The following is a 24,144-nucleotide window of genomic DNA, read 5'->3' as shown; positions in this document are numbered from 1 at the left end:
CAGAATATAAACTCTTTCTTTTTTTCCCCTCCTCCTCCTACTTCTCATTTTCTCTTCCTTCTTCTTTTCCTTTCTTCTTCTTTCTTATTTTTCTTTCATCTTTCTTCTTCCCTCTCCTCTCTGTTCTTTCTCTCCTCTTTCATTTTCTCTCTTTTCTCTTTCCCCTCTTTCTCCCTCTTCTTTCTTTCTCTTTTCCTCTCTTCTTTCTCTTTTCTGTCTCTCCTCTCCTCTTTATCTTCTCTCTCTCTCCCTCTCCCTCTCCCTCTCTCTTTTTCCAATTTAACATATGCTATGATTATATATTTTTGTTATTTCTGCTCCACCACCCCCCATCCAGTATCGTTGATCCCTTGAAAGGGAAGACTATTTTTTGTCTCTGTATCCCAGGATCTTAACACAAATGAACAGCCTAGGTTCCTATCCCTACCAGAGGGACACTGTCATTAAGAGAGTGAAGACCACTCCTAAATGGCAGAGGCCATTAGTAAATGAGCCAGGCAAAGTCTCAGAGGTGAGTCTAAAGGAGTTTGAGATTGGTAGTGAAGCAGGAGGGCCAAAAAGCATAGATAACTGAGCAATAAAGCGAGCTGTAAGGTTCTAGGTCTCTGCCCTTCACCCTTGACTTTAATAAAGTGAATGGCCTTATAATCTATGAGGGGCTCTAAGATCTGTTGACCAGCTCCAGGACTGAGAGGTCATCCTAGGGAGCAGCACAAATGAATCATTTATAAATTATCATAGGGTCAGAATATTATTATATGGAACATAAGCATCAATAGGGACTTTAGAATATAGATCATAGAGTCTCTGAGATGATATCTCAGAATAGAGTATGTCAGATCTGGAAGTGACCTTATTTATGGGGAGGGGAATGGAATAATCGTTTATTAAGCCCTAGGACATACTAGGCACTGTGATAAGCCCTTTACAAAAACTAACTCATTTGATCCTTACAACAGTCCTGTGAGGTAGGTGCTGTGAGTAGACCCATTTTACAATGGAAAGTTAGAGCTGGAAGGAATCTTGGAACAGAAAATAAAGACATTGAGTACTCCTTGGAGGAGAAGCTAAATGCAACCCAGAGATGGCTATAATGGAGCCTGACCTGAAATTCTCTGTATTCACAAAGGAGCAACTTGAAGAATTGATCAAGGATATTTGAAGGAAGAGTGTCTCACAGAATTTTAACGTGGCCTTCTTTAACGGTTAATTTTCTTGATTATCTACAATTTATATTTCTGATCCCTTTTCTCTAGAGAAGATTCCTATGGCAATTGGTATATGTTTATTTTTTAAAAATAATTTATGTATACAGAGCCAGTTCTGAAATGAAGAGAAACTAAAAAAAAAAAACTCCAACACACATACTATACTTGCTGAAATAGCTTTAAGAATTCTCACTAAATTAAGAAAAGCTCAACTCCAGAAGGTTGTACACCAGGTGATGAGGCTAGGGATAGTCTGGTGGAGAAGAAATAAGTCTACACTAGCTAAAAGGACACCTTGGGTTCCCTAAAGAACAAAATGTTCTACCAGCAGCACCAGCCCCACTGTAAGTTTGTGGACAGATGCAATTAAGAGTGGGAGCTTCTCATGGGGGCGAGGCAGTACTTTGGTCCCAGGCCCAGAATGGGTGGGGGAGAGGGTGAGAAGGGGGTGGTGTGCACATAAGGCTTTGGAGGAAAAAAAAGTCAAATAAATTCAGAAATCTGTCCTAAACTAGGGGGAAAAAAATCCTGATCATCTTCTTCCTTCCCAAGAAGGCAATCCACATATTCAAAAATCTTACAGGTAGCAGTAAACTTAGAGATAGATTATCTTGTTTAATCCCTCATTTTATGGAGAAGAAAGCTAAGGTATAGGTAAAGGAAGTGACTTGCTTGAAGTGATATAGTGAATTAATGACAAGGATAGAACTAGAACTCAGGTGGTGTAAAATAGAGGAAGAAAAGAAGGAAGGAAGGAAGGAAGGAAGGAAGGAAGGAAGGAAGGAAGATAGGCTATGTCGGCAAAGATAATGAGTTTTGCTTGGAACACATCAAGTTTGAGCTGCCTAAGGGAAATCGAATTCAAAATGTCCAATATGGCAGTTGATGATGTGGTACTGAAGCATAATAGAAAGTCCAGGGCTGAGTACAGAGATCTGGGATTTGAAGAGGTCATCAAGGAGGGTATAGAGAGAGAAGGGGGGCGGCTAGGTGGTGCAGTGGATAAAGCACCAGCCCTAGAGTCAGGAGTACCTGGGTTCAAATCTGGTCTCAATAATTATCTAGCTGTGTGGCCTTGGGCAAGCCACTTAGCCCCATTTGCCTTGCAAAAACCTAAGAAAAAAATACTTTTTTTTTTTTTTTTTAGAGAGAGAAGGGCCAGGATAGAGTCTTAGGTTATAACCATAGCAAAGGGAATTTTATTCTGATTGGTCCTTGTCCTTCATTATTGAAGGTCAAAATGATATCACCATGTTAGAGATGAGTTACAGTGTGTCCAGCTGTGGCTGATCAGACCAATATGAGCTCAGCTTGCTTTACCACAGGTCAGACACAAATAGTCCATGTGAATAATTGGGGGGCTTACATGTTTCCTTTGAGCTGCTCATAGATTGCAACGCATTCCCATGCTGGGAGGTCCCGTGCCAAGTGTCTCCCATGATGCACAATCAGTTCAAAAGTTCTTAAGAGAGACCTTCAAGATGTCCCAGTATGGCTTCTTCTGACCCCTTACGAGCACTTGCCCCGTGTGAGCTCTCCATAAAATAATCATTTTGGCAAGCGTATGTCTGGCATTCCAACAACAAGCCCAGGCCATCATAGTTGCACTCTGGTTGGAATACTAGTTAGTTTAGCTAGAGAAAGGACCTCAGTGTCTGGTATCTTCTCCTGCCAAGTGATCTTTAGAATATTCCTAGTGTAATTCAAAGGGAAGCCATTCCATTTCTTGACATGGCACTGATAGACTGTCCAGGTTTCACAGGCATATAGCAATGAGGTCAGCACAACGGCTCTGTAGACCTTCAGTTTGGTAGTCAGTCTAATACCTCTTCTCTTTCTCTAATACCTACTTTCTTTTGGAGCTTCCCAAACACTCAGCGAATTCTGACAATTCATGTATAAGAAATGGGGGCAGCTAGGTGGCCCAGTGGATAGAGTCAAGAAGACCTGAGCTCAACCCCAGTCTTAGGCACAGCAAAGGAATTCAAAATGGATGATTCAGCAAAGGAGACTCAAGAGAACTAAGTCTACTTTGTTCTGTGTGAAATATGAGGATGAATAAAAGTGATCCCTGCCTTTAAACCAACTCAAATTTAACCTTCAAGGGGACTTTTCTAGTCCTCTACTACTTTCCCTTTTGAGATTTCCCTTCATTCTTTTCTTTATACATAATTATTGCATACTGACAATGAATAGGGTGCTGGATCTGGAATCAGGAAGACCTGAGTTCAAATCCAACTTCAGATACTTACTAGCTGTGTGACCCTGGACAAGTCACTTTAACTGTATCTGCTTCAGTTTCCTCATTTGTGAAATGGGAATAATAATAGCACCTACCTCTCAGGGTTAAATGAAGATAAAATGAGATAATTGTAAAGTTTTGGTAAACTTTAAAGAACTATATTAGGGGTGGCTAGGTGGCGTAGTGGATAGAGCACCGGCCCTGGAGTCAGCAGTACCTGGGTTCAAATCTGGTCTCAGACATTTAATAATTACCTAGCTGTGTGGCCTTGGGCAAGCCACTTAACCCCGTTTGCCTTGCAAAAACCTAAAAAAACCCCAAAGAACTATGTTAAATGCCGACTTTTATTAAAGAAGGATTCTTTCTACAACTTACCTCTAAGAATATGGTTATCTAGACTTTGTTGAAGTGCCTGTGCTAAAGGTCAATGCTGTCTTCCATTTCAGCTTATTCCATATTTGTATATTTCTCATTATTAGGAACTTTTTCCTTATATGAAGCCCATATTGTAGATCCCACCAATCCTCCTGGTTCTGCCCTCTAGGGTAAAGGAGAACCAATCTAATCTCTTATCCAGAATGATTATAGTGTCTAGTACACAGTAGGCACTTAATAAATTTTTAGTGACTGTTTAAGTGAAATTATCTACTTAAAAGCCCCTCAAACATTGCAAGGTAGTTTTCCTATGCTCCAAGAAATCTTTTCTTCTCCAGGTTAACATTCCCTATTCCTTTCAGTCCCATCTCCATATGGCACCATTCTGAGATTCTTCACCATCTTGGTTGCCCTCTTCTGGACAATTCATGTTATCCTTCTTAAAATGTGAGCCCAGAACTGTATACAGTAAGTACTCCCTTGTGTTCCAAATGTTTGTATATAAATAAACATTCATTCATTAAACTATTAGTAATTAAACAAGTAATAAAAATTAAATACTTATTCAACTCCTATGAGAAAAGAAGATGCAACATTTAGTCAAATCAATGTTCTTGCTTAGAGTGTACAACACAAGACATGAAAGTACATTAGCAGCTCTTTTTTGTAGTGACAAAGAATTAGAAATCGAGGGGATGCCCATCACCTGGGGAATGGCTGAACAAGTTATGGCATATGAATGTGAAGGAACACCATTGTTCTATGAGCAGATGGATTTCAAAAAAACTGGGAAAAACTTACATGAACTAATGCGGAGTGAAGTGAGCAGAACATTATACAAAGGAACATTGTGTGATGATCAAACATATCTCAGTTGTTTAATGAGCAAAGACAATTCTAAAAGACTTGGAATGGAAAATGCCATCTACATCCTCATAGAAAAACAACGGAGTCTGAATGCAGACCCAAATATGATATTTTTTACTTTTTTAGAATTGGATTTATTTTTTTTCCTTTCTTGTGGTTTTGTTTCCCTTTTGTTCTGATTCTTCTTTCACATGTCTAATATGGAAATATGTTAAACATATTGTATATGTATAACCTAGATCAGATTACACAATGTCAGAGGGAAGAAGAAGGGTAAGGAGGGAGGCAGAAAAATGTGGGACTCAAAATCTTAACCAAAATACCAATTTTTTTTTAGGTTTTTGCAAGACAAATGGGGTTAAGTGGCTTGCCCAAGGCCACACAGCTAGGTAATTATTAAGTGTCTGAGGCCGGATTTGAGCTCAGGTACTCCTGACTCCAGGGCCGGTGCTCTATCCACTGCCCCACCTAGCTACCCACAAAATATCAATGTTAAAGTACATTGGGGAGACAGCTAGGCAGAACAGTGGATAGAATAGCAGCCTTGGAATCAAGAGAACCTGAATTCAAATCCTGATTTAGACACTTAATACATATTTAGCTGTATGATCTTGGGCAAGTTACTTAATCACATTGCCTTGCAAAAACCAAAAAAAATTTTTTTAAAGCACATTAGAGGGGGCAACTAGGTGATGCAGTAGATAGAGCACCGGCCCTGGAGTCAGGAGTACCTGAGCTCAAATCCGTCCTCAGACACTTAATAATTACCTAGCTGTGTGGCCTTGGGCAAGTCACTTAACCCCATTGCCTTGCAAAAAAACTAACAAAAAAAAGCACATTAGAGGACAGTTATGTGTGCTACTCTGGAAGATTTGAGTTCAAATTTGGCCTCAGATACATAGTAATCATGTGACCCTGGGCAAGTCCCTTAACCCTAATTGCCTCAAAAAAAAGTATATTAGACAGGCACAAAACACAGTGTTAAATGAGTTGTAAGGAAGAAGGCCTTACTAAAAGTTTTGGGGGTTCAAGGAAGGTGTCATAGAGGAAATGATCTAATTTTGGGCTTTAATATCTGACCTCCTCTCAGATTGCTTGCTGTCAAGGAAAAGGAAAGGAGGGGAGGAGAAATGTGTGGAATTCAAAACCTTACAAAAAAGAATGTTAAAAACTATCTTTGTATTTAATTGGAATAATAAATAAATAAATTTAAATTTAAAATCCTGCCACCACACTGAAAGGTAGTGTTGCTAAGATGCAAGAGAGAAGACCCTGGAAGGTAAGAAAACCCAAGTTCAAGTCTACCTCTGATACATACTGTCTGTGCAACTCTGTCAATAAGCATTCATTAAACTCCCCCAAATTAGTCAAAGCTTGTAACCTCTGGGAACTTTAGGCCAGTATTATCAAATAGAGACAGAAATGGGATGTCTGAAGCCTCATAATGACTTAGAAAGACACAGCAGTTTCCTAAGGGGGGGATTTGGACCCAGGTCTTTCTGTCTCCCTATCCAAGATTCTTTCTACTACCTATGGAAAGGAATAACAAACTTGAGCAAATTACAGAATGAATAAGAATAAGAAGAGATTGGGGGTGGCTAGGTTGTGCAGTGGATAGAGCACTGGCCCTGGAGTCAGGAGTACCTGAGTTCAAATCCAACCTCAGATACTTTCTAATTACCTAGCTGTGTGGCCTTGGGTAAGCCACTTAACACCATTGCTTTACAAAATCCTAAAACAAAACAAAACAAAACAAAGAATAAGAAGAGATTGCAGAAGAAATTGGCTAGGAGACTTTTACAACTGACGTGATCAAAAGGAATGAAGGAGTGGACTTAGTAGTGGTAGTAATTCAAATCCTTATCCCTAGCTAACTGTCAGGAAAGCAAGAGATATGACAAGAGATAAAAGAGATAAGACTTAATTAAGATTTAAAGACTTGCAACTATACTCCCACTGGAACCAAAGACTTTTATTTCCCAGAAGCTGCTAAACAGATCATGAGAATAATGCCACTCAATAGCTAGACAGCATCATTTATGGTCAAAACTACTGTGGTATCTGATCAGCTTCGAACTTCCAACTTTAGTTCCTGATTAATGAAAACATCTTTGGCAAATACCCCCCAAAATTCAGTAAAATAATGTCTTAGAAAATCACAAATTAACATTATCTGTGTTGGATTTCATCTTTATTTTTGTTAAAAATTTTCCAATTGTATTTTAATATGGTTCCCTACAAACACACACACACACACACACACACACACACACACATCTTATGGGCCTCATGCAGCCTGCCCAAGTTTGACATTTTTCCTCTAGACCACTATTTGAGACTATAAAAATTTCCAAAGAGTTGCTGATCTACATAGGCAGATGGAGTGCCCTTCCCTGGGAGTTTCCTTTGCCCATCTCAGACATATTCAAATACTCAAAGAATTCAACAACATTCCACAGAGGAGAACTGAGTGGTGGAAAATGCGGGATGATCTGTAGATAAGACAGCTACCAGATCAGTTGGGGCTTAGGTCCCACATTAGAAAAAGCTAGAAAGGGAAGGTGACCCTAAACGGAGCAAAATAGAATATTAGTGGGTGGAGATTGGTGGAGAAAGCATTCTAGGCACAGAGGAAAAAACTTTAGACATTCTATACAGTAACAGCAATATTGTTTTAAAAACCTGGAGCCAGGTGTTAAACCACTCCTGAAGCACCACCCTTGTCCCATTCACCTCAAAAATGCATTTAAGCAAAAAATTCACTGGGGCTGGCTCTTGTCTTCTCTCCTGGCTGGGCTACTGTTCTTTTCTCTTCTCTTCTCTTCTGTATTCTAGATCCCCGTGATCTGAGCATGATGCTGGAAATATATGGCCTCAGCTCCATGTGGTTAGATATATGTTGATCTAAGTTTCTTTTTCTTTTCTTTCCTTTTCTTTTTTCTTTTTTTAAGCATTTTAGTCTTATTAACCTCAACTTCTACTCATCAGCCTGTCCATTAAGAAACTCAGTATTTTAATGATTCTCCAAAAAACTTAACCTGTGAACTTTATGTAGTAACTTATGAACTTTCTGTAATAACTTGTAAACTATGAATTAAAATTTAAGCCTTTCTTACCTCCCTGAGTCAGAGATCGGTGAATTCTTCACAAAAACGAACCCCATTGATCCTATCTTTAAGCCCCTTTCCTGAAACCCATTTCCTCCCATTCTTACATATGTATACACACACACACACACACACACACACACACACACACACACACACACAAACACACACACACACAATTGTGTCTAATGGTAGCCATCGCAAGGGTGGAGGTGCAGAGAGAAGAAAATACAACTTTGCTTGGTAACTTCGTTGTATATTTAAAAAACAAGTTGTATATAATAGATCATAATTTTAGGTACAGTAGTCTTTTGTCCATTCTACTTTGTTTTGGAAAGACTTGTTTCTTTCTTAAGTTCAGAAGAAAAAATACTTGAACAATTTTTTTTTAAGGAAAAGAAAAGGAGCAGCTAGGTGTGGCAGTGGATACAGCACAGGCCCTGGAGTCAAGAATACCTGAGTTCAAATCTGGCCTCAGACACTTAATAATTACCTAGCTGTGTGGCCTTGAGCAAGCCACTTAATCCCATTTGCCTTACGAAAACCTAAAAAAAAAAAAAAAAAAAAAAAAAAGACAAGACAAGAAAAAGTCTAAAAAAAGTAGCAATGAATATCCAATTCAAGTTGCAGATTGAAAGGGGAAAAGTTAAGACTAGAACTAGGACAATAACAATAGCCTGAATGACTGCTTTGGACGGCCTAAAATAGCCACTTTAACCCAGAACACTGGACCCCAAACTATTGCCTCACTTGCTTTTTTTCTCCCTTGCTTCCAAATTGTACTAACAGTGACCTTGGATGCCAGGATCTGATAAAGTAATTCTTACTGGGGGCAGTCAAGACTAACAATGGATTGATTGTTGCCACACCCAGGTAAAAGAGTAATTTTTTTCAGTCACTATGGGGAGACAATGTGTCAACCTTCTGGAGTAACTCCAATAGAATTTCCACAAGTGACTACAGAGAAATTCTATAATTGGCAAATCTACCAATAAGCTTCAGTTTCCCGTTCCTCCCCACCCCCACCCCCGTTCCTTTCCAAAAGCTTAAATAATCATTTTTGTTCCTGGGGTGTATCTGGGATGGCACAAACCTTTTCACCTAGGACAGGCAGCACAAACAAGTCCTTCATTCAGTTTTTAAAAAGCAGGCACCCCCAGAGCCAAGACTCCCGACTCCAATATATTATTGCAGGCAGGTTAAGGGGTGGGTGGAATGTGGAAGAGCTCAACTGATATTCCTTAAAAGGGTTATTTTTTTAGTTTGCTACAGTGCTAACCAGTCTCTTGTTTCTACTCAGGACCCAACATTCTAGCTTCCTCTCACAGCCTGTTACCCCTTGCCTGCCTCCTTCTTACATCTTAGAACCCCTAGTCCTCTTCAAGGATAAGCTCAAGTACAATCTCCTTCAAAAGGTCTTTCCTGAGTCCCTCACTTATTAGTACCCCACTCCCACCCCGTGTTTATTTTGTATAAGTTTTTCCAAATAACAAAGGGATCAGGGTGCTTTTTGGATGAACAAATCTATATGGGAGGAGCTCTTCTAAACAAACAGCCTGATACTCTGATAGAATGTGAGTTGATGGTCTCACTGAAGTTTCTTCATAATTTTGGTGGGATTATAACGCATTGATCATTAAATTAGATCATGATGGAATACGGGGAACTTTTGATTGGCTGAGACAATCAACTATATACATAGCTCTTGTGGCCAATATTCGAGTTTAAAAGACAATCTGCTAGAACTAGAAATTTGAGGAGTCAGCTTTTCCCCTCTTGAAGAATACAAAAGAGGGAGGGGGGTTCTTTCTCCTCCCCATCAGATTAAAGCACTAGAAGAAATGCCTGCCAAAGCCTGAAAAATTCAATAATTTTTTTCAAACCCAAACTTCTGTCTGAGAGAGTTTGAAGAGAGATTTTTGTACTTGGAGTATAAATCTTATTTCTCAGGAGATGTTAGGTCTCAGACCAGAGACCCCAACACAATAGAACTGAAGTTTTCCCTTGGTCCTAAAATAAAGATTCTCTCTCTTTTTGAAAGAGCAGTAGCCTAGCCAGGGATTTCATTTTGGATGGAGACTATAGGACTATCTAGCCAACTATCAAAGCAATGTGCTCTTCAGAGAGGAGATCCAGAGATCCCAACCTAAGGCAAAGTTCCCAATTGAGATTGACTTAATGAGTCTAAAACATACAACATACCCAACCATGATATCTTGCCAAGAGAGGAATAAAAGGTCATCAGGGACTCTGTAGAATCTAAAGTATAAGTTTTCCTCTCCACATTTCTCTCAGGTGATTGCTGAATCACTTTGATTATATATAGGCTGTGAGAGGAATGTGTCTTAAGATCAGGAAGGAGTCGAAAAAGAATTATGGAGTCTGAAAGCACACTATTGTAAGCATGCTATTTTTGTAGGTTTTTTGGGTTTTTTTCTTTTGTTCTGTTTCTTCTTTCTCTACATGACTAATATCAGATTGTTTGCCATCTTGAGGAAGGAGAAAAATTTGGAACTCAAAATCTTATTTTAAAAAATGAATATTGAAAACTGTCTTTACATGTAATTGGAAAAATAAAATACTATTTAAAAAATAAAAATTATGTGAAAGGAAGAAAGGATTTTGTAATATTATAAATCTTCTTACTGCATATTCCAGAAAATGTCTTTGCTTGAAGCTAATTATTGGGTCTGTTGAGCTATAAAGCTTTAAGAGTCCATAGAACCTGAGAAAGTCATCCTTATCAGGAACCTGACATATATCAATTGAGGGGTAGCCAAAAGAGACATTATATTTATATTTACTTATCTATACATGTATTCATATGTAGTATAGTTTATGTATGTTCACATATATTGCTGTATATATATTTATATGTGTGTATATGTGTGCATATATACTGTATATGTGTATATGTATTTTTTCATCCAATAGAACTTACATTCCTTGCGGTCAGAGACTGTTTTACTCATAGCTGCTAGTTAATTAATACTTTTTAAACTGAAATTGAATTGTTTTTAATCACATATGTTTACAGAGCCCTCAAAATTCACCACCTTGGGATAAAGCCCTAATCACTCCCCTCTGGTTGTGACTTTTCCTCGAGTTGGTGGTCTTCCATAGAACTGGTGGTCCTATGTCTTAGAATAAAAAAATTCACCAAAGGACTCATTTTGATGCTAACAGCACCCTTGTGAGATATTATTATCTTTATTTACTTTTGAAGAAACTGGACCTCAGAGAGTTAAGTGATTTGTCCAGATTGCATAGAGGAGTGTCAGAGCTCAGAGCTGACCCCAGATCTCCTAACTCCAAGTCTAAGGCTCTCTCCTCTACAGCAGGTGAAGAACAGTGTGTTAGGAAGAGAAATCTGGCCCTGTGTATGGAAAGAAAAAGGCTGAATGAAGTGAGAACATTTAAATACTTCTTCCAATTGTCCAAGTTCGGTGTTTTGTCCATAGCATACCTCACCCTTCATACTCCACCACTCCTCTCTTGTAAAAATATGTCTCCCCAGGTGGAACAATATATTTCACCATCATCTACACTACTTCCCCTTTAAAACCACTTGGGACCAGGAAAACCTAAGTTCCTTCTATCTATATTCTTCCTTCTCAAAAACACTCTTCTGCACATTTCCCCCAGATGGGGAAGATGGTCACCTAAATGGTATGACTTTGGAGGGAGGGTACAAGAAACTCTCTCTCCCCCAAATCTCTCTCCTGCTGATGCCTGACCTTCCATCATTTATAACTCATTCATTTTCCTCTCTGGATTTCAGTTTCCTCATCAGTAAGAAATACTGTTTGAGCTGCTGAAAAGACATTAGAAAACAAGATTACAGGGGCGGCTAGGTGGCATAGTGGATAGAGCACTGGCCCTGGAGTCAGGAGTACCTGAGCTCAAATCTGGCCTCAGACACTTAATAATTGCCTAGCTGTGTGGCCTTGGGTAAGCCACTTAACCCCATTGCCTTGCAAAAAAAAGAAAAAGAAAACAGGATTATATCCATGATTAGGTCAAATTAATATTAATAGCTAATATTTATATAGAGTTTCAAGTTTTGCAAAGCATTTTCTATATGTTATCTCATTTGATTTGAGAAGGACCATATGTACCCTCTGGACAGCCTTCTATTACCAGATCTCAGATTGCTTGGGAACAGTAGAAAAAGAAAAATTCACAAAAAAAAAATTATTCCCAATGTATTTGATCCTTTCTAGGAAACATGTGTTCAATCAATGACAGTGTAAACAAGGAGACACCTTTGGAGAGTAAGAGAAACTTAACTTTGCTCGTTTTCTCTCCCCTAAACCCTGGTGATGTAGTTCATTTGATACAGAGTGACTGCCCTCTGCTGGGGCCAGCCCAAATAGTCAATTCTCCCAATAAATTGTATTTACTATTTCTTTCAAACTTTGGATTTTTCTTCTATTCTATTGAATTATTTTTTCAATTAATATAAATATATTTTCTCTCCATCCCACTGATGATGGGGAAATTGGTGGTTCCATAATAAAGATGAGAGTTATTTTGAAATGAAAAACTCACAGACTAGTCCCGGAGATGGAAAAACTCAGGATTTATTTTACAAATCTGCCAAGTTCACAGACTAAAATTTTTCCTAGAGAGACAATAAGCTGCTTTGAGGACAGACTGAACGTCCTCAAGGTGAAAATGCCCAAGGGAAAGAGAGAAAGGAAAACAACCATAAGAGCTGACTGGGCTTAGACTTGAGTGAGTACAACCATGAGGGAAGAGACTTTATAGACTTGCCCACTTCTTGTGCAGGGAAGGGTCAGGGAAAAGCAATGTGACTGGGATCAGGTACCCACTTTGTAAGACTGAGAAGCAGTAATTTGGAGAAAATGAGCTGAGATTGATTTTATCTTGGTTGGATTGACATTAACAATAAAGTTACAGAGGTGGTTAGGTGGCACAGTGGATAAAGCACCAGCCTTGGAGTCAAGAGGATATGAGTTTGGGCAGCTAGGTAGCGTAGTGGATAGAGCACCAGCCCTGGAGTCAGGAGTACCTGAGTTCAAAAATGGCCTCAGACACTTAATAATTACCTAGCTGTGTGGCCTTGGACAAGCCACTTAACCCCATTGCCTTGCCAAAAAATAAAATTAAAATTAAAAAAAAGAGGATATGAGTTCAAATTTGACCTCGGATACTTAATAATTGTCTACCTGTGTGGCCTGGGGCAAGTCACTTAACCCCATTACCTTGCAAAAAAAAAAATCCAATGAAGTTACATTAAACAATAGGAGGGAATTTACATCTAATTCAGACCCATGCTACTGAGGGAAAACATCAGACAGACACAAACAACATTTTCTTAATATTAAAAACTAGATAGATATTTCTCCTTCTACACCACCACTCCACTTCCAATAAAAAAAGGAAATGAAAAATAAAACCCTTGTAATAAATATGCATAATCAAGAAAAACAAATTCCTGCATCAAAAATATTAATTGATCTCTTTTTCCTAGGTTTTAATCCATAATCAAGTATTATGCCTGTCTTCTTAGAAGTTCAAAAAGTGACCTATAAACAGTCATAACTATGATTTTAGGGAAGTTTATTGTAAGTATAAGTTATTTTGGTTGTTCACTGCCTGAAAACCAGGTATATTGCATTTCACCTCTCTTGTCAGTAGTCTCTGGTTCTCTTAGGAGGTTGGGATGGGAAGAGGGAATTATTTAGTCCCTCCCATTGACTGAGACATTGTATTCCCCAATTTTGGGGGGCCTCCAACACCCCAGTTTCATTTAACCACTTCCACAGTCAGATGAGCTTTTACTGAGGAATATTTGCTTCAAAGAAAGGTATAGCCAAAACAAAAAAAACTACAAACATTTCCCCCTAAACCTGGCTGGAGGGCATAATCTCATACTCAGTTGGTCTCTGTGGAGTGGAGATGGATTAGGTTCATAGTTCAGTTCTCCCACCAATTCTACCAATTTGCAAGTTCAAAGCACCTCCCCTCATCTTGTTTTCCTTGGGATCATGGTCTCCCTGTTGGGCTAGTTGTAAGAGCCAGCCTAGAATCTAAGTTCTCATAACTCCAGTTCCTAGGTCTTGAACTCCATTCCTACACCTCAAACTGAAAAGGACAACTGCCTATTTGTTGGGACCACAAAGCCCAAGTGTCTAAGATAATGACTTTTCATTTCTTCCCTTCCTCTCACCAGTGCAGTGCATGGGGTCTATGCTGTGGGTGAGCAAGACCTTTGTCCCTGGATCCTAACAGAAAGAGAAAGTGAACATGCCATCATTGGATAGATTTAAAGACACAGCTAATTCCAGATGCTCCCACTCATGTGGCAAACAAATGCAGCATGTTTTCTCCCAGAAGTAGGTTCCTAGTCTCTCCCACATAGTGGATGGAAGCATACACCTTAGTGAATCTGAGAATGCACCAAAGTACTGGGAATCAGAATGACTTTGGCCTTGTAGTGAATGCAGTAGTACAGGGTTGTAAGATGATGAGGGTTCAAATTCTGAATTTTCCATTTATTATCTGTATGATCTTGGGCAAATCTGTTAATCTCTCTATACCTCAGTTTCCTTAGCTATGAATGAGGAAGTTGTACTAAATGACTTCTACAGTCATGTTGATAAGGAAGCTAGGTAGATAAAGTGTTGGACTTGGAGTCAAGAAGACCTTGAATTCAAATTCTTTCTTGGATAGTTATGTGACCCTTACATTTACCGAGAGATTGAATGACAAACTTTCAGCCTCAATGTCCTCATCTATAAAATGGAGATAAATAGTAGCCCCTACTTTACAGGGTTGCTGTGATGATCAAAAGAGATAACAAGTGGTATAGAACACTTTACAAATTAGTAGAGTCCTTTTTGACTTTTTGACTCTCTATAGAGGGTCCTGTGAAGATTGTACCCTTATCCTGATTGATACTTATAGAATATAGTTTGCAGTCTGTCCCAAACCTGGGACTCCTCACAGGCAGCTATGGAAGAAGTAGGTACCTTCTGCTTCTGTCACTGGTTGACCTTACCTGATTTTCCTTCTTCCCTCCTTCATTCCTTACTGTATCACAACTTTCTTCTCATCATTAATCCTTGGTACCTTTCTATTTCTCCCTGAACTGACCTTTATCAAGCACACAGACCAGGGTCTTCACAGCATTAACTGCCAGGTGCTGACTGGTGTCCATAGGAGGAACTCACAGAGTTCCTCTAAGTTTAGTTAGTTGTAGTCAACATCAGGCAATCTAGGACACAAGGGTTCTTAATCTGGGGTCCATGAACCTGACTTTTTAATATTTTGAGTATTGTTGTTATTTAGTCGTTTTCCAGTTGTGTTCAAATCTTCATGATTCCATTTGGGGTTTTCTTGGCAAAGATTCTAGAGTAGTCTGCCATTTCCTTCTCCAGTTCATTTTATAGATGAAGAAATTGAGGCCAACAGGGTTAAGTGATTTGCCCAGTTAAACACAGAAAGTTTCTGAGGCCAATTTAAATCAGGTCTTCCTGTTTTCAGGTCAGGCCACCTAGTTGCCCCCCCTTTAATATTCTGGTTATTGTATTTCAATATAAATGGTTTTCTTTGAGATCCAATATATTTTACCTTATGGACTTGCCTTATCTTATCTAAAACATAATTCTGAGAGGGGGGGTCCATAGTCCATATAAGGGATCCGGGACACAAAAAAGGTAAAGATGGCTCTGTGATATCCCTGGGGTCCCTCAATCTCCTTACAATATTCTGCAGTCAATTTCCAGATCTCACAGGTTGAGCAAAAATGACAATTGATTTGAGACCCACACATCGACTGAGGAACAAATATAATATAGATAACATCCATAGCTAATCCAGATCAAAAGGTTAAAGGCTGATATCTAGGGCTTTACCATAATGTTCTCTTATTGATCTTTTTGTTATCTAGTTTTCCTCTGCTCTAACACACACTGCTAACTACCCCCCACATTGATTTTCTTATAGTATCACTTTTGTAATTACTTCTGTAGGTCCTTGTGTGGGGCAGCTTACATGGCTCAGTGGATAGAGTAATGAGACTGGAGTCCAGAAAAACCTGAGTTCAAATCGGATCTCAGACAATTAGAGCTGTGAGACCTTGAACCAGTCACTTACCCTCTGATTGCCTTAATCTATTGGACAAACAAATAGCAAACCACTCCAATATATTTGCCAAGAAAACCCCATAAATATTAAAGTCCACAAAGTCATGAAGAGTCTGGAACTTAAACAACCACAGGCTTTGTGTGGCTCTGGGCAAGTCATTTTAACCCATGTTTGCCTCAGTTTCCTTCAATATCCATTGGCTTTCCTATTCTTTTCTCTATCCATGTAGCACTTCATTATCATTTTCAGTTGTAGTTCTCATTTTCATGACCAATTTGGGGTTTTCTTGGCAAAGATACTGGAATGGTTTGCCATACCCTTTTTTTTTAAGGTTTTTGCAAGGCAAGTGGAGTTAAGTGGCTTACCCAAGGCCACACAGCTAGGTAATTATGAAGTGTCTGAGGTCAGATTTGAACTCTGGTACTCCTGACTCCAGGGTCAGTGCTTTCTCTACTGCACCACCTAGCCATCCCTGCCATGCCCTTCTTCAGGTTACTTTCACACGTGGAACTAGGCAAGTAGGGTTAAGTGACTTTCCCAAGGTCATACAGTTTAATAAATATCTGAGGCAGCTTTTGAACTCAGGTCTTCTGACCCCAGCACAGTGCTCTAACTATGGTGCTACCTAACTGCCTGATGCAAAACCTGTCTATACTTAATAAAGGTTTCTTTTCCCCTTCCCTGGCTATTATAGGCTGAACCACATTGATCATTCTTATTTCTGAATGGAGAGACACAATATGTTGCTAAATTTTAAGTTAGAAAGATCTGGGTTCAAATCCTAACTTTGACACTTACTTGTGTGAGTATGGACAATCACTTAATCTTTGGTGTCTATAAAATAATTGTAGTGCCTACCTCACAGGGTTGCTTGAGTCAAGGTGGATAATGTGCTTCAAAAATCTAAATATCTAAAAACTAACTATGATGAACTGTATAGGTAAAGTCCAGATTCTGCACAATTGGTCCCTTATTTCCAATCTATTATTTCCAATCATTCTGTATTTATTTCAAAACTGTTGTACTCCTTAAGAGCAGGACTATTTCTTATTAGAGAGAGAAAATTTTTGGAGCTTTTGAAGCTAAGAAAGAAAAAAGAAACATTCTTTTTTTGTGTGATTTTTCCAAGGCAATAGGATTAAGTGACTTGCCCAAGTTCACACAACTAAGTAATTTAGTGTTTGAGAACAGATTTGAACTCAAGTCCTCCTAATTACAGGGTTGGTGCTCTATCCACTGTGCCACCCAGCAATCCCCCCCCCTCAAAAGAAACATTAAAAAAAGTCTTTGGTGACTTTTTATAGTTTCTAGACCAAGAGTTCTTTGCCTGAAATCTATGAAGAGATTTCACAGGATCTATAAACTTGGATGGAAAAAAAATGGCATTTAAACTTTCACTGCTTTTCTTTGTAATCCTATATATTTTATTTTATGTATTTAGAAGCTTTGTTGTTAAAAGAAGTCCTTAGACTTCATGAGACTGCCATTGGGGTCCAAGGCATTAAAAATGTTAAGAACTCTTGTTTTAAAATAAAATACTGACTCCTTAACCTAGCATTTAAGATTTTCCATAATCTGTCTCCAACCTGCCGGTACAGTCTCTTTTCATACTATTTACAGGGAGACAAAGAGAAAGAGATAAAGAGGCAGATCAAGACAGAAAGTTCCGGCCAAACTGGACTCCCTGTTACTCTCATCATATTTTTTTTTTTTTTAGGTTTTTGCAAGGCAAATAGGGTTAAGTGGCTTGCCCAAGGCCACACAGCTAGGTAATTATTAAATGTCTGAGATCAGATTTGAACCCAGGCACTCCTGACTACAAGGCCGGTGCTTTATCCACTATGCCACCTAGCTGCCCCTCCCTCTATGCATGCTTGCAGTTTATCTCCCATGTTTAGAACATACTCCCACCATCTGCTGAAATACTTCTTTCCTCAAATCCCAAACTCAGTTTCCTTTTCCTCCAAGTAATCTTACCTAGATGGTCCCAGGTGAAAGTGATATCTCCTCCTCAAATTTTCTTATAATGCTTTGTCTAAATCTCTCCTTTGTCTTTATCATATTTTAATTTGTGTACATATATGTGTGTGAGTGTGTATTGACTACTTTATTTTTCTAATTAGATTATAAGATCTTTGAGGACTTTTTTTCATTGTATTACCAAGACCTGGTATAATGTTTTTGCAAATAATATCAGCCCAATAAATATTTTTGGATTAAATAAAAAAAACTTGCCTTGCTCATAAAATGATCATGTTTATGGATTAAATTTGAAAGTACAGATTATTTAGACAATAATCCCAAATGCTAATTGAATCTCTTCCCAAATGTTCTCAAATTTTGTTATAAAAGCAGTTATATATGAACTTGAGGGAATTAAGTACAAGTGAGTTCTTGAGGGTTTATGCAGCAGCAGAAATTTAGAAGAAGAAAAAGCCTTTAATATGAAGCTGAAACCTCCACTGGACCAAGCAGATGATACAGAGAACATTTTCAGAAAAGGAGATGTCAGGAATGGGTAGGGGGAAAGGCAAAAAATGAAATACCTTTCGAGTAGTTTGGGGGCACTGGTGGTATCTTCCTTTTTTAAAAAATAAATTCTTTTCAATTAGCAAGAATCTGACCTCCCCCAAGCTGATCCTCTAACAATTGCTCCAAGACACCTCCTTCCTCCCCAAAACCTGTAGTTTTGCAAAACATGCAAAACAAATTCCTATATTGGTCATATTGAAAATGTGTTTTTCATTCAGTATATTTCATACATCATCTCTCTAGAGTCTTCCAATTTTTAGATTCTAAGAACACAATCTCTATTAATTTATATTTCCTTGTCTTTCTCTTGTATTAACAAATAAATGCAATTCAGAGTTTTTCCAGATGGACAAATCTCAAATCAGAATGAAAAATTTCTTGAACAAAGGGGCCAGGATGAAATGGTATGACACCACTGTTGACATAGTATTCCATGGTGAAAAAAAGCACCATAAACCCACCAAGGTTCAGAGGAGTGTAGCTAAACAAAATAGCTAGAATATGTAAGTATCATCCAGTAGGGGACTAGATATTATTCTTTTGGGGGGGGTGACTTTAATTACTTTATTCTCTAATGTACTATTTCTAAATACTTTTTTCCCCTTTCTTTAAAAGGAAGGAACAAAAAATTAGAAATCTCTCCCTTGGAAGTTTCAAATATGTGAAGGATGAGGAAGAAATGAAAGAACTGGATAACCGTACATGAAGATTAAAGTGGAGGGCAGATAAAATTAGCAGTTGAGACTGACATTTGTGGATGAGGAAGCCAAACAGAACTGGGGAACAAGATTAAGTGAGGTTTAGTGCCTACAGTTGGAGTCCAGAGATCAAGGAAGTATATAGTAAGTAGTGAGAAGTGAAACCCTGGGACCTGGAGCAAGAAACTTCTGGGGGGTGATGCCTACTATCCTGAGAGCTAGACCTTAAATGTTCATGTACAACCTCCTGTTTTCACCACCCAAATCTGTAAAATATTGTTTGTCACAGGACTTGTGTTGCTTTCTAAATTACCCCAAAAGCAACTTTTTCTTCCTTTATTTCTTTGTTTTGTCATTTTCGTAGTCTTCTGAGAGCTGAAGCTTTGTCTGGACTGAAGTAAATTCCTACCCTACTGGTACAAGGTGCAGGAAAATTACTATGGTTTTATATACATTTCTTTCAATGTAATAGATTTTGGAAATCTTATGTGGAGAGTAAAAGTCAAAGAGCAGTACATAGATCATGTATTTTAAGGATTTTATTCATCAGGCTAAGCAAAATTCCAAATGATTTCCATCCTTCCAATATTTGGGGGCAGGAGGAAGTTCTAGAAAAAATTCTATTTCCATTCCAATCTCCTCTGTATTCCCACCTTCTCAACATTTTCCCAAGTATATATTTTATTTGTTCAAGGCCTTCTAATTGTTATCTAAGATCTTTTAAAAAAAATATTACCAGTCCCACTCCTCAGGGACACATCCCTAAATAAATATTTACTGAGAAAAGATTCCTGTTTAAATAAAATGTACTCAGATAGGGGATGCATTGAATAGAGTTAGTTGCTTTCTAGTGACAGTAAGACTCCTCTTTAGACATTTACTAGCTGTTGACCCTATATTAGTTATTTCACTCTGCCTCAGTTTCTCTTCAGTAAAATGAGTCAGAGAAGAAAATGGTAAACAACCTTAGTATCTCTTCAAGAAAACCCCCAAATACAGGGGAAAAGATGGGCATTTAATAAAATAGGAAACTTCCAACTTTTCCTTATGAAAAGACCAGAGCTTAATAGAAAATTTAAACTTTAAACAGGAGACTCAAGAGACACATAAAAAGGTAAAAATTTTTTAAAAGGGAGGGGGAAGGAGAAAAAAAATCTGTTATCAAATAAGATGAAACTGGCAATATCCCTACCAATTGTAACTCTATTAGAGAGAATTTAATTAGCCAGAAGAGATGGATACATATGACTTATTTGAGAAACTGTTATCCAATAAGATGAAACTGGATATATCCTTACATGGAAGAAAAACTCTAATAACTCTCAATAATTGTAATTCTAGTAGAGAGAACAGCCAGAAGTGATGGGCACTCATGACCTTTCTGTGACTCAGATAGAAGGATTTAAAAATGATACCTCCTTAAAAAGGAGGACAGTAAAGAGATGGGAGGATGGAGGGGACTGAATGGGGTAAATGTTATTACATTAAGAGGTACAAAGGACTTACTGCAATAGAGGGGAAGAAGGGAGGAGGTGAGAACCACTTGAATCTTACATCAGATTGCCTTAAAGTTACCATACACACACTCAGTTAACTTAAAAAACTTATTTTACCTTTGAAGTGCAAAAAGGGGAAAAGGGGAGAGAGGAGGAAAGGGGAAATCAACAGAAGGAATGGAAGAAAGAAGGGGCAAAGGAAAAGGGGGAAAGGGGGGAGGAGTGTTGGATATAGGAGGGCAAACACACTGAAGGGGATGGTACTCAGAAACAAAACACTGAGGGGCGGCTAGATGGAGTAGTGGATAAAGCACCAGCCCTCGAGTCAGGAGTACCTGGGTTCAAATCCGATCTCAGACACTTAATAATTACCTAGCTGTGTGGCCTTGGGCAAGCCACTTAACCCCATTTGCCTTGCAAAATCCTAAAAAAAAAAACAAAAAAAAAAAACAAAACACTGGGGACTATAGAAAAAGGGGAAAATACAAACAGAGGGAAAATAACATGGAAGGCAATAAAGAGTTAGTTATAACTTTGAATGTGAATGGGATGAATTCTCCCTTAAAACGTAAGTGAATAGCAGAGTGGATTAAAAACCAGAATCCTACAATATGCTGCTTACAAGAAACTCATCTGAAGCAGAGAGATACATATAGAGTAAAGGTAACAGGTTGGAGCAAAATATATTTTTGCTTCAGCTGAAGTGGAAAAAAGCAGGGGTAGCAATCCTTATCTCAGACAAAGCAGCTGCAAAAAATAGATATTATTAAAAGAGATAATGAAGGAAACTACATCCTCCTAAAAGGTACCATAGACAATAAAGTAATTTCAATACTAAATATGTATGCACCCAATGGAACAGCATCCAAATTCTTAAGAGAATTTGAAGGAGCTACAGGAAGACATAGACAGCAACACTATACTAGTGGGAGACCTTAACCTCCCGCTCTCAGATTTAGATAAATCTAACCATAAAATAAACAAGAAGGAAGTTAAGGAGGTAAATAAATTGTTAGAAAACCTAGACATGATAGGCGTATGGAGGAAATTGGGGATAGAAAGGAATATACTTTCTTTTCTGCAGTACATGGCACTTATACAAAAACTAACCATGTACTAGTACATAAAAACCTAATAATCAATTGCAAAAAGGCAGAAATAGTGAATACATCTTTCTCAGATCATAATGCAATAAAACTCATATGCAATATTGAGACAGGGAGATATAAATCCAAAACTAACTGAAAACTGAATAACCTCATTTTAAAGAATGAGTGGATCAAACAACAAATTATAGAAAGAATTAATTATTTTACCCTAGATAATGACAATAATGAAACAACATAACAAACCCTATGGGATACACTCAAGGCAGCTGTCAGGGGATATATTATATCTTTAAATGTTTACATGAATAAATTAGAGAAGGAGGAAATCAATGAACTAAATATACAACTAAAGAAATTAGAGAAAGAATAAATTTAAAACCCCCAGTTAAATACCAAATTAGAAATTCTAAAAATTAAAGGAGACATTAATAAAATTTAAAGCAAGAAAGCTATTGAAATGATAAATAAAGCTAAGAGCTGGTTTTATGAAAAAAAAATAAAATTGATAAACCTCTGGGCAATTTGATTAAAAAAAAAGAAAGAAGAAAACTAAATTGCTAGTATCATAAAAGAAAAAGATGAATTCACCACCAATGAGGAGGAAATTAGAGTAATAATTCTGAATTATTTTGCCCAATTGTGTGCCAATAAATTTGACACTCTAAGTGAAATGGATGAATATTTACAAAAATATAAGTTGCCCAGGTTAAATGAAAGGAAATTAAATACCTAAATAACCCCATCTCAGAAAAAAGAAATCCAACAAGCCATTATTGAACTCCCTAAGGAAAAAATCTCCAGGGCCAGATGGATTTGCAAGTGAATTCTATCAAACATTTAAAGAACAACTGGCTCCAATTCTATATAAACTATTTGGGAAAATAGGTGAAGATGGAACTCTGCCTAACTCTTTCTATGACACCAATATGGTGCTGATACCTAAAGCAGAAAGAGTTAAAACAGAGAAAGAAAATTATAGACCTATCTCCCACACGAATATAGATGCAAAAATCTTAAATAAAATCTTAGTAAAATGACTACAAGTTATCACTAGGATAATACATTATGACCAAGTAGGATTTATCCCAGGAATGCAGGGTTGGTTCAATATTAGGAAAACTGTTAGTATAATTACTTATATCAATAACAAACCTATCAGAAATGATATGATTATATCAATAGATTCTGAAAAAGCTTTTGACAAAATACAGCATCCATTCCTACTAAAAACACTAGAGAACATAGAAATAAATGGATTGTTCCTTAGAATAATAAACAGTATCTATCTGATACCATCAATAAGCATGATATGCAATGGGGATAGGCTAGAGGCATTCCCAGTAAGATCAGAGGTGAAACAAGGATGCCCACTATCACCACTACTATTCAATATTGTATTAGAAATTTTAGCTTCCACAATAAGAGAAGAAAAAGAAATCAAAGGAATTAGAATAGGGAAAGAGGAGACATTCTTTGCAGATGACATGATGGTATACCTAGAGAAACCCCCCCAAAAAATCATCTAAAAAACTACTAGAAATAATTAGCAACTTTAGCAAAGTTGGAGGATATAAAATAATCTTTCATAAATCCTCAACAGTTCTATATATGACTAGCAAAATGAAACAGAAAGAGCTAGAAAGAGAAATCCCATTCAAAGTAACTTCAGGCAACATAAAATACCTGGGAGTCTACCTGTCAAGGCAGACTCAGAAACTTTTTGAAAACAATTACAAAACACTTCTCACATAAATAAAACCACACTTAAATAACTGGGCAAATATCAACTGTTCATGGATAGGCCAAGCTAATATAATTAAAATGAAAATTCTACCAAAATTAAACTACTTGTTTAGTGACCTACCAATCAAAATTCCAAAAAGTTACTTTAATGAGTTAGAAAAAATTATAAGTGCGGCTAGGTGGTACAGTGGATAGAGCACTGGCCCTGGAGTCAGAAGTACCTGAGTTCATATCCAGTCTCAGACACTTAATAATTACCTAGCCGTGTGGCCTTGGGCAAGCCATTTAATCCCATTACCTTGGAAAAAAAAAACTATAAGTAAATTCATATGGAGAAATAAAAAGTCAAGAATCTCCAGAGATTTAATGAAAAAAGGTGCAAAAGAAGGTGGCTTAGCCCTACCAGATCTAAAATTATATTATAAAGCATCAGTCATCAGAACTGTCTGGTATTGGCTAAGAAATAGAGTGGTGGATCAATGGAATAGACTAGGTGCAATAGCTGGAAATGATTATAGTAATCTTCTGTTTGATAAACCCAAAGAGTTCAGTTACTCGGATAAAAATTCTTTCTTTGATAAAAATCTGTTGGGAAAATTGGAAGTTAGTATGGAAGAAATCTGGATTAGACCAACACCTCACACCCTACACC

This window comes from Macrotis lagotis, chromosome 8, assembly GCF_037893015.1.
Source record: "Macrotis lagotis isolate mMagLag1 chromosome 8, bilby.v1.9.chrom.fasta, whole genome shotgun sequence".
In the NCBI taxonomy this organism is placed as follows: domain Eukaryota; kingdom Metazoa; phylum Chordata; class Mammalia; order Peramelemorphia; family Peramelidae; genus Macrotis; species Macrotis lagotis.
Note: the sequence above shows the minus strand (reverse complement) of the source record.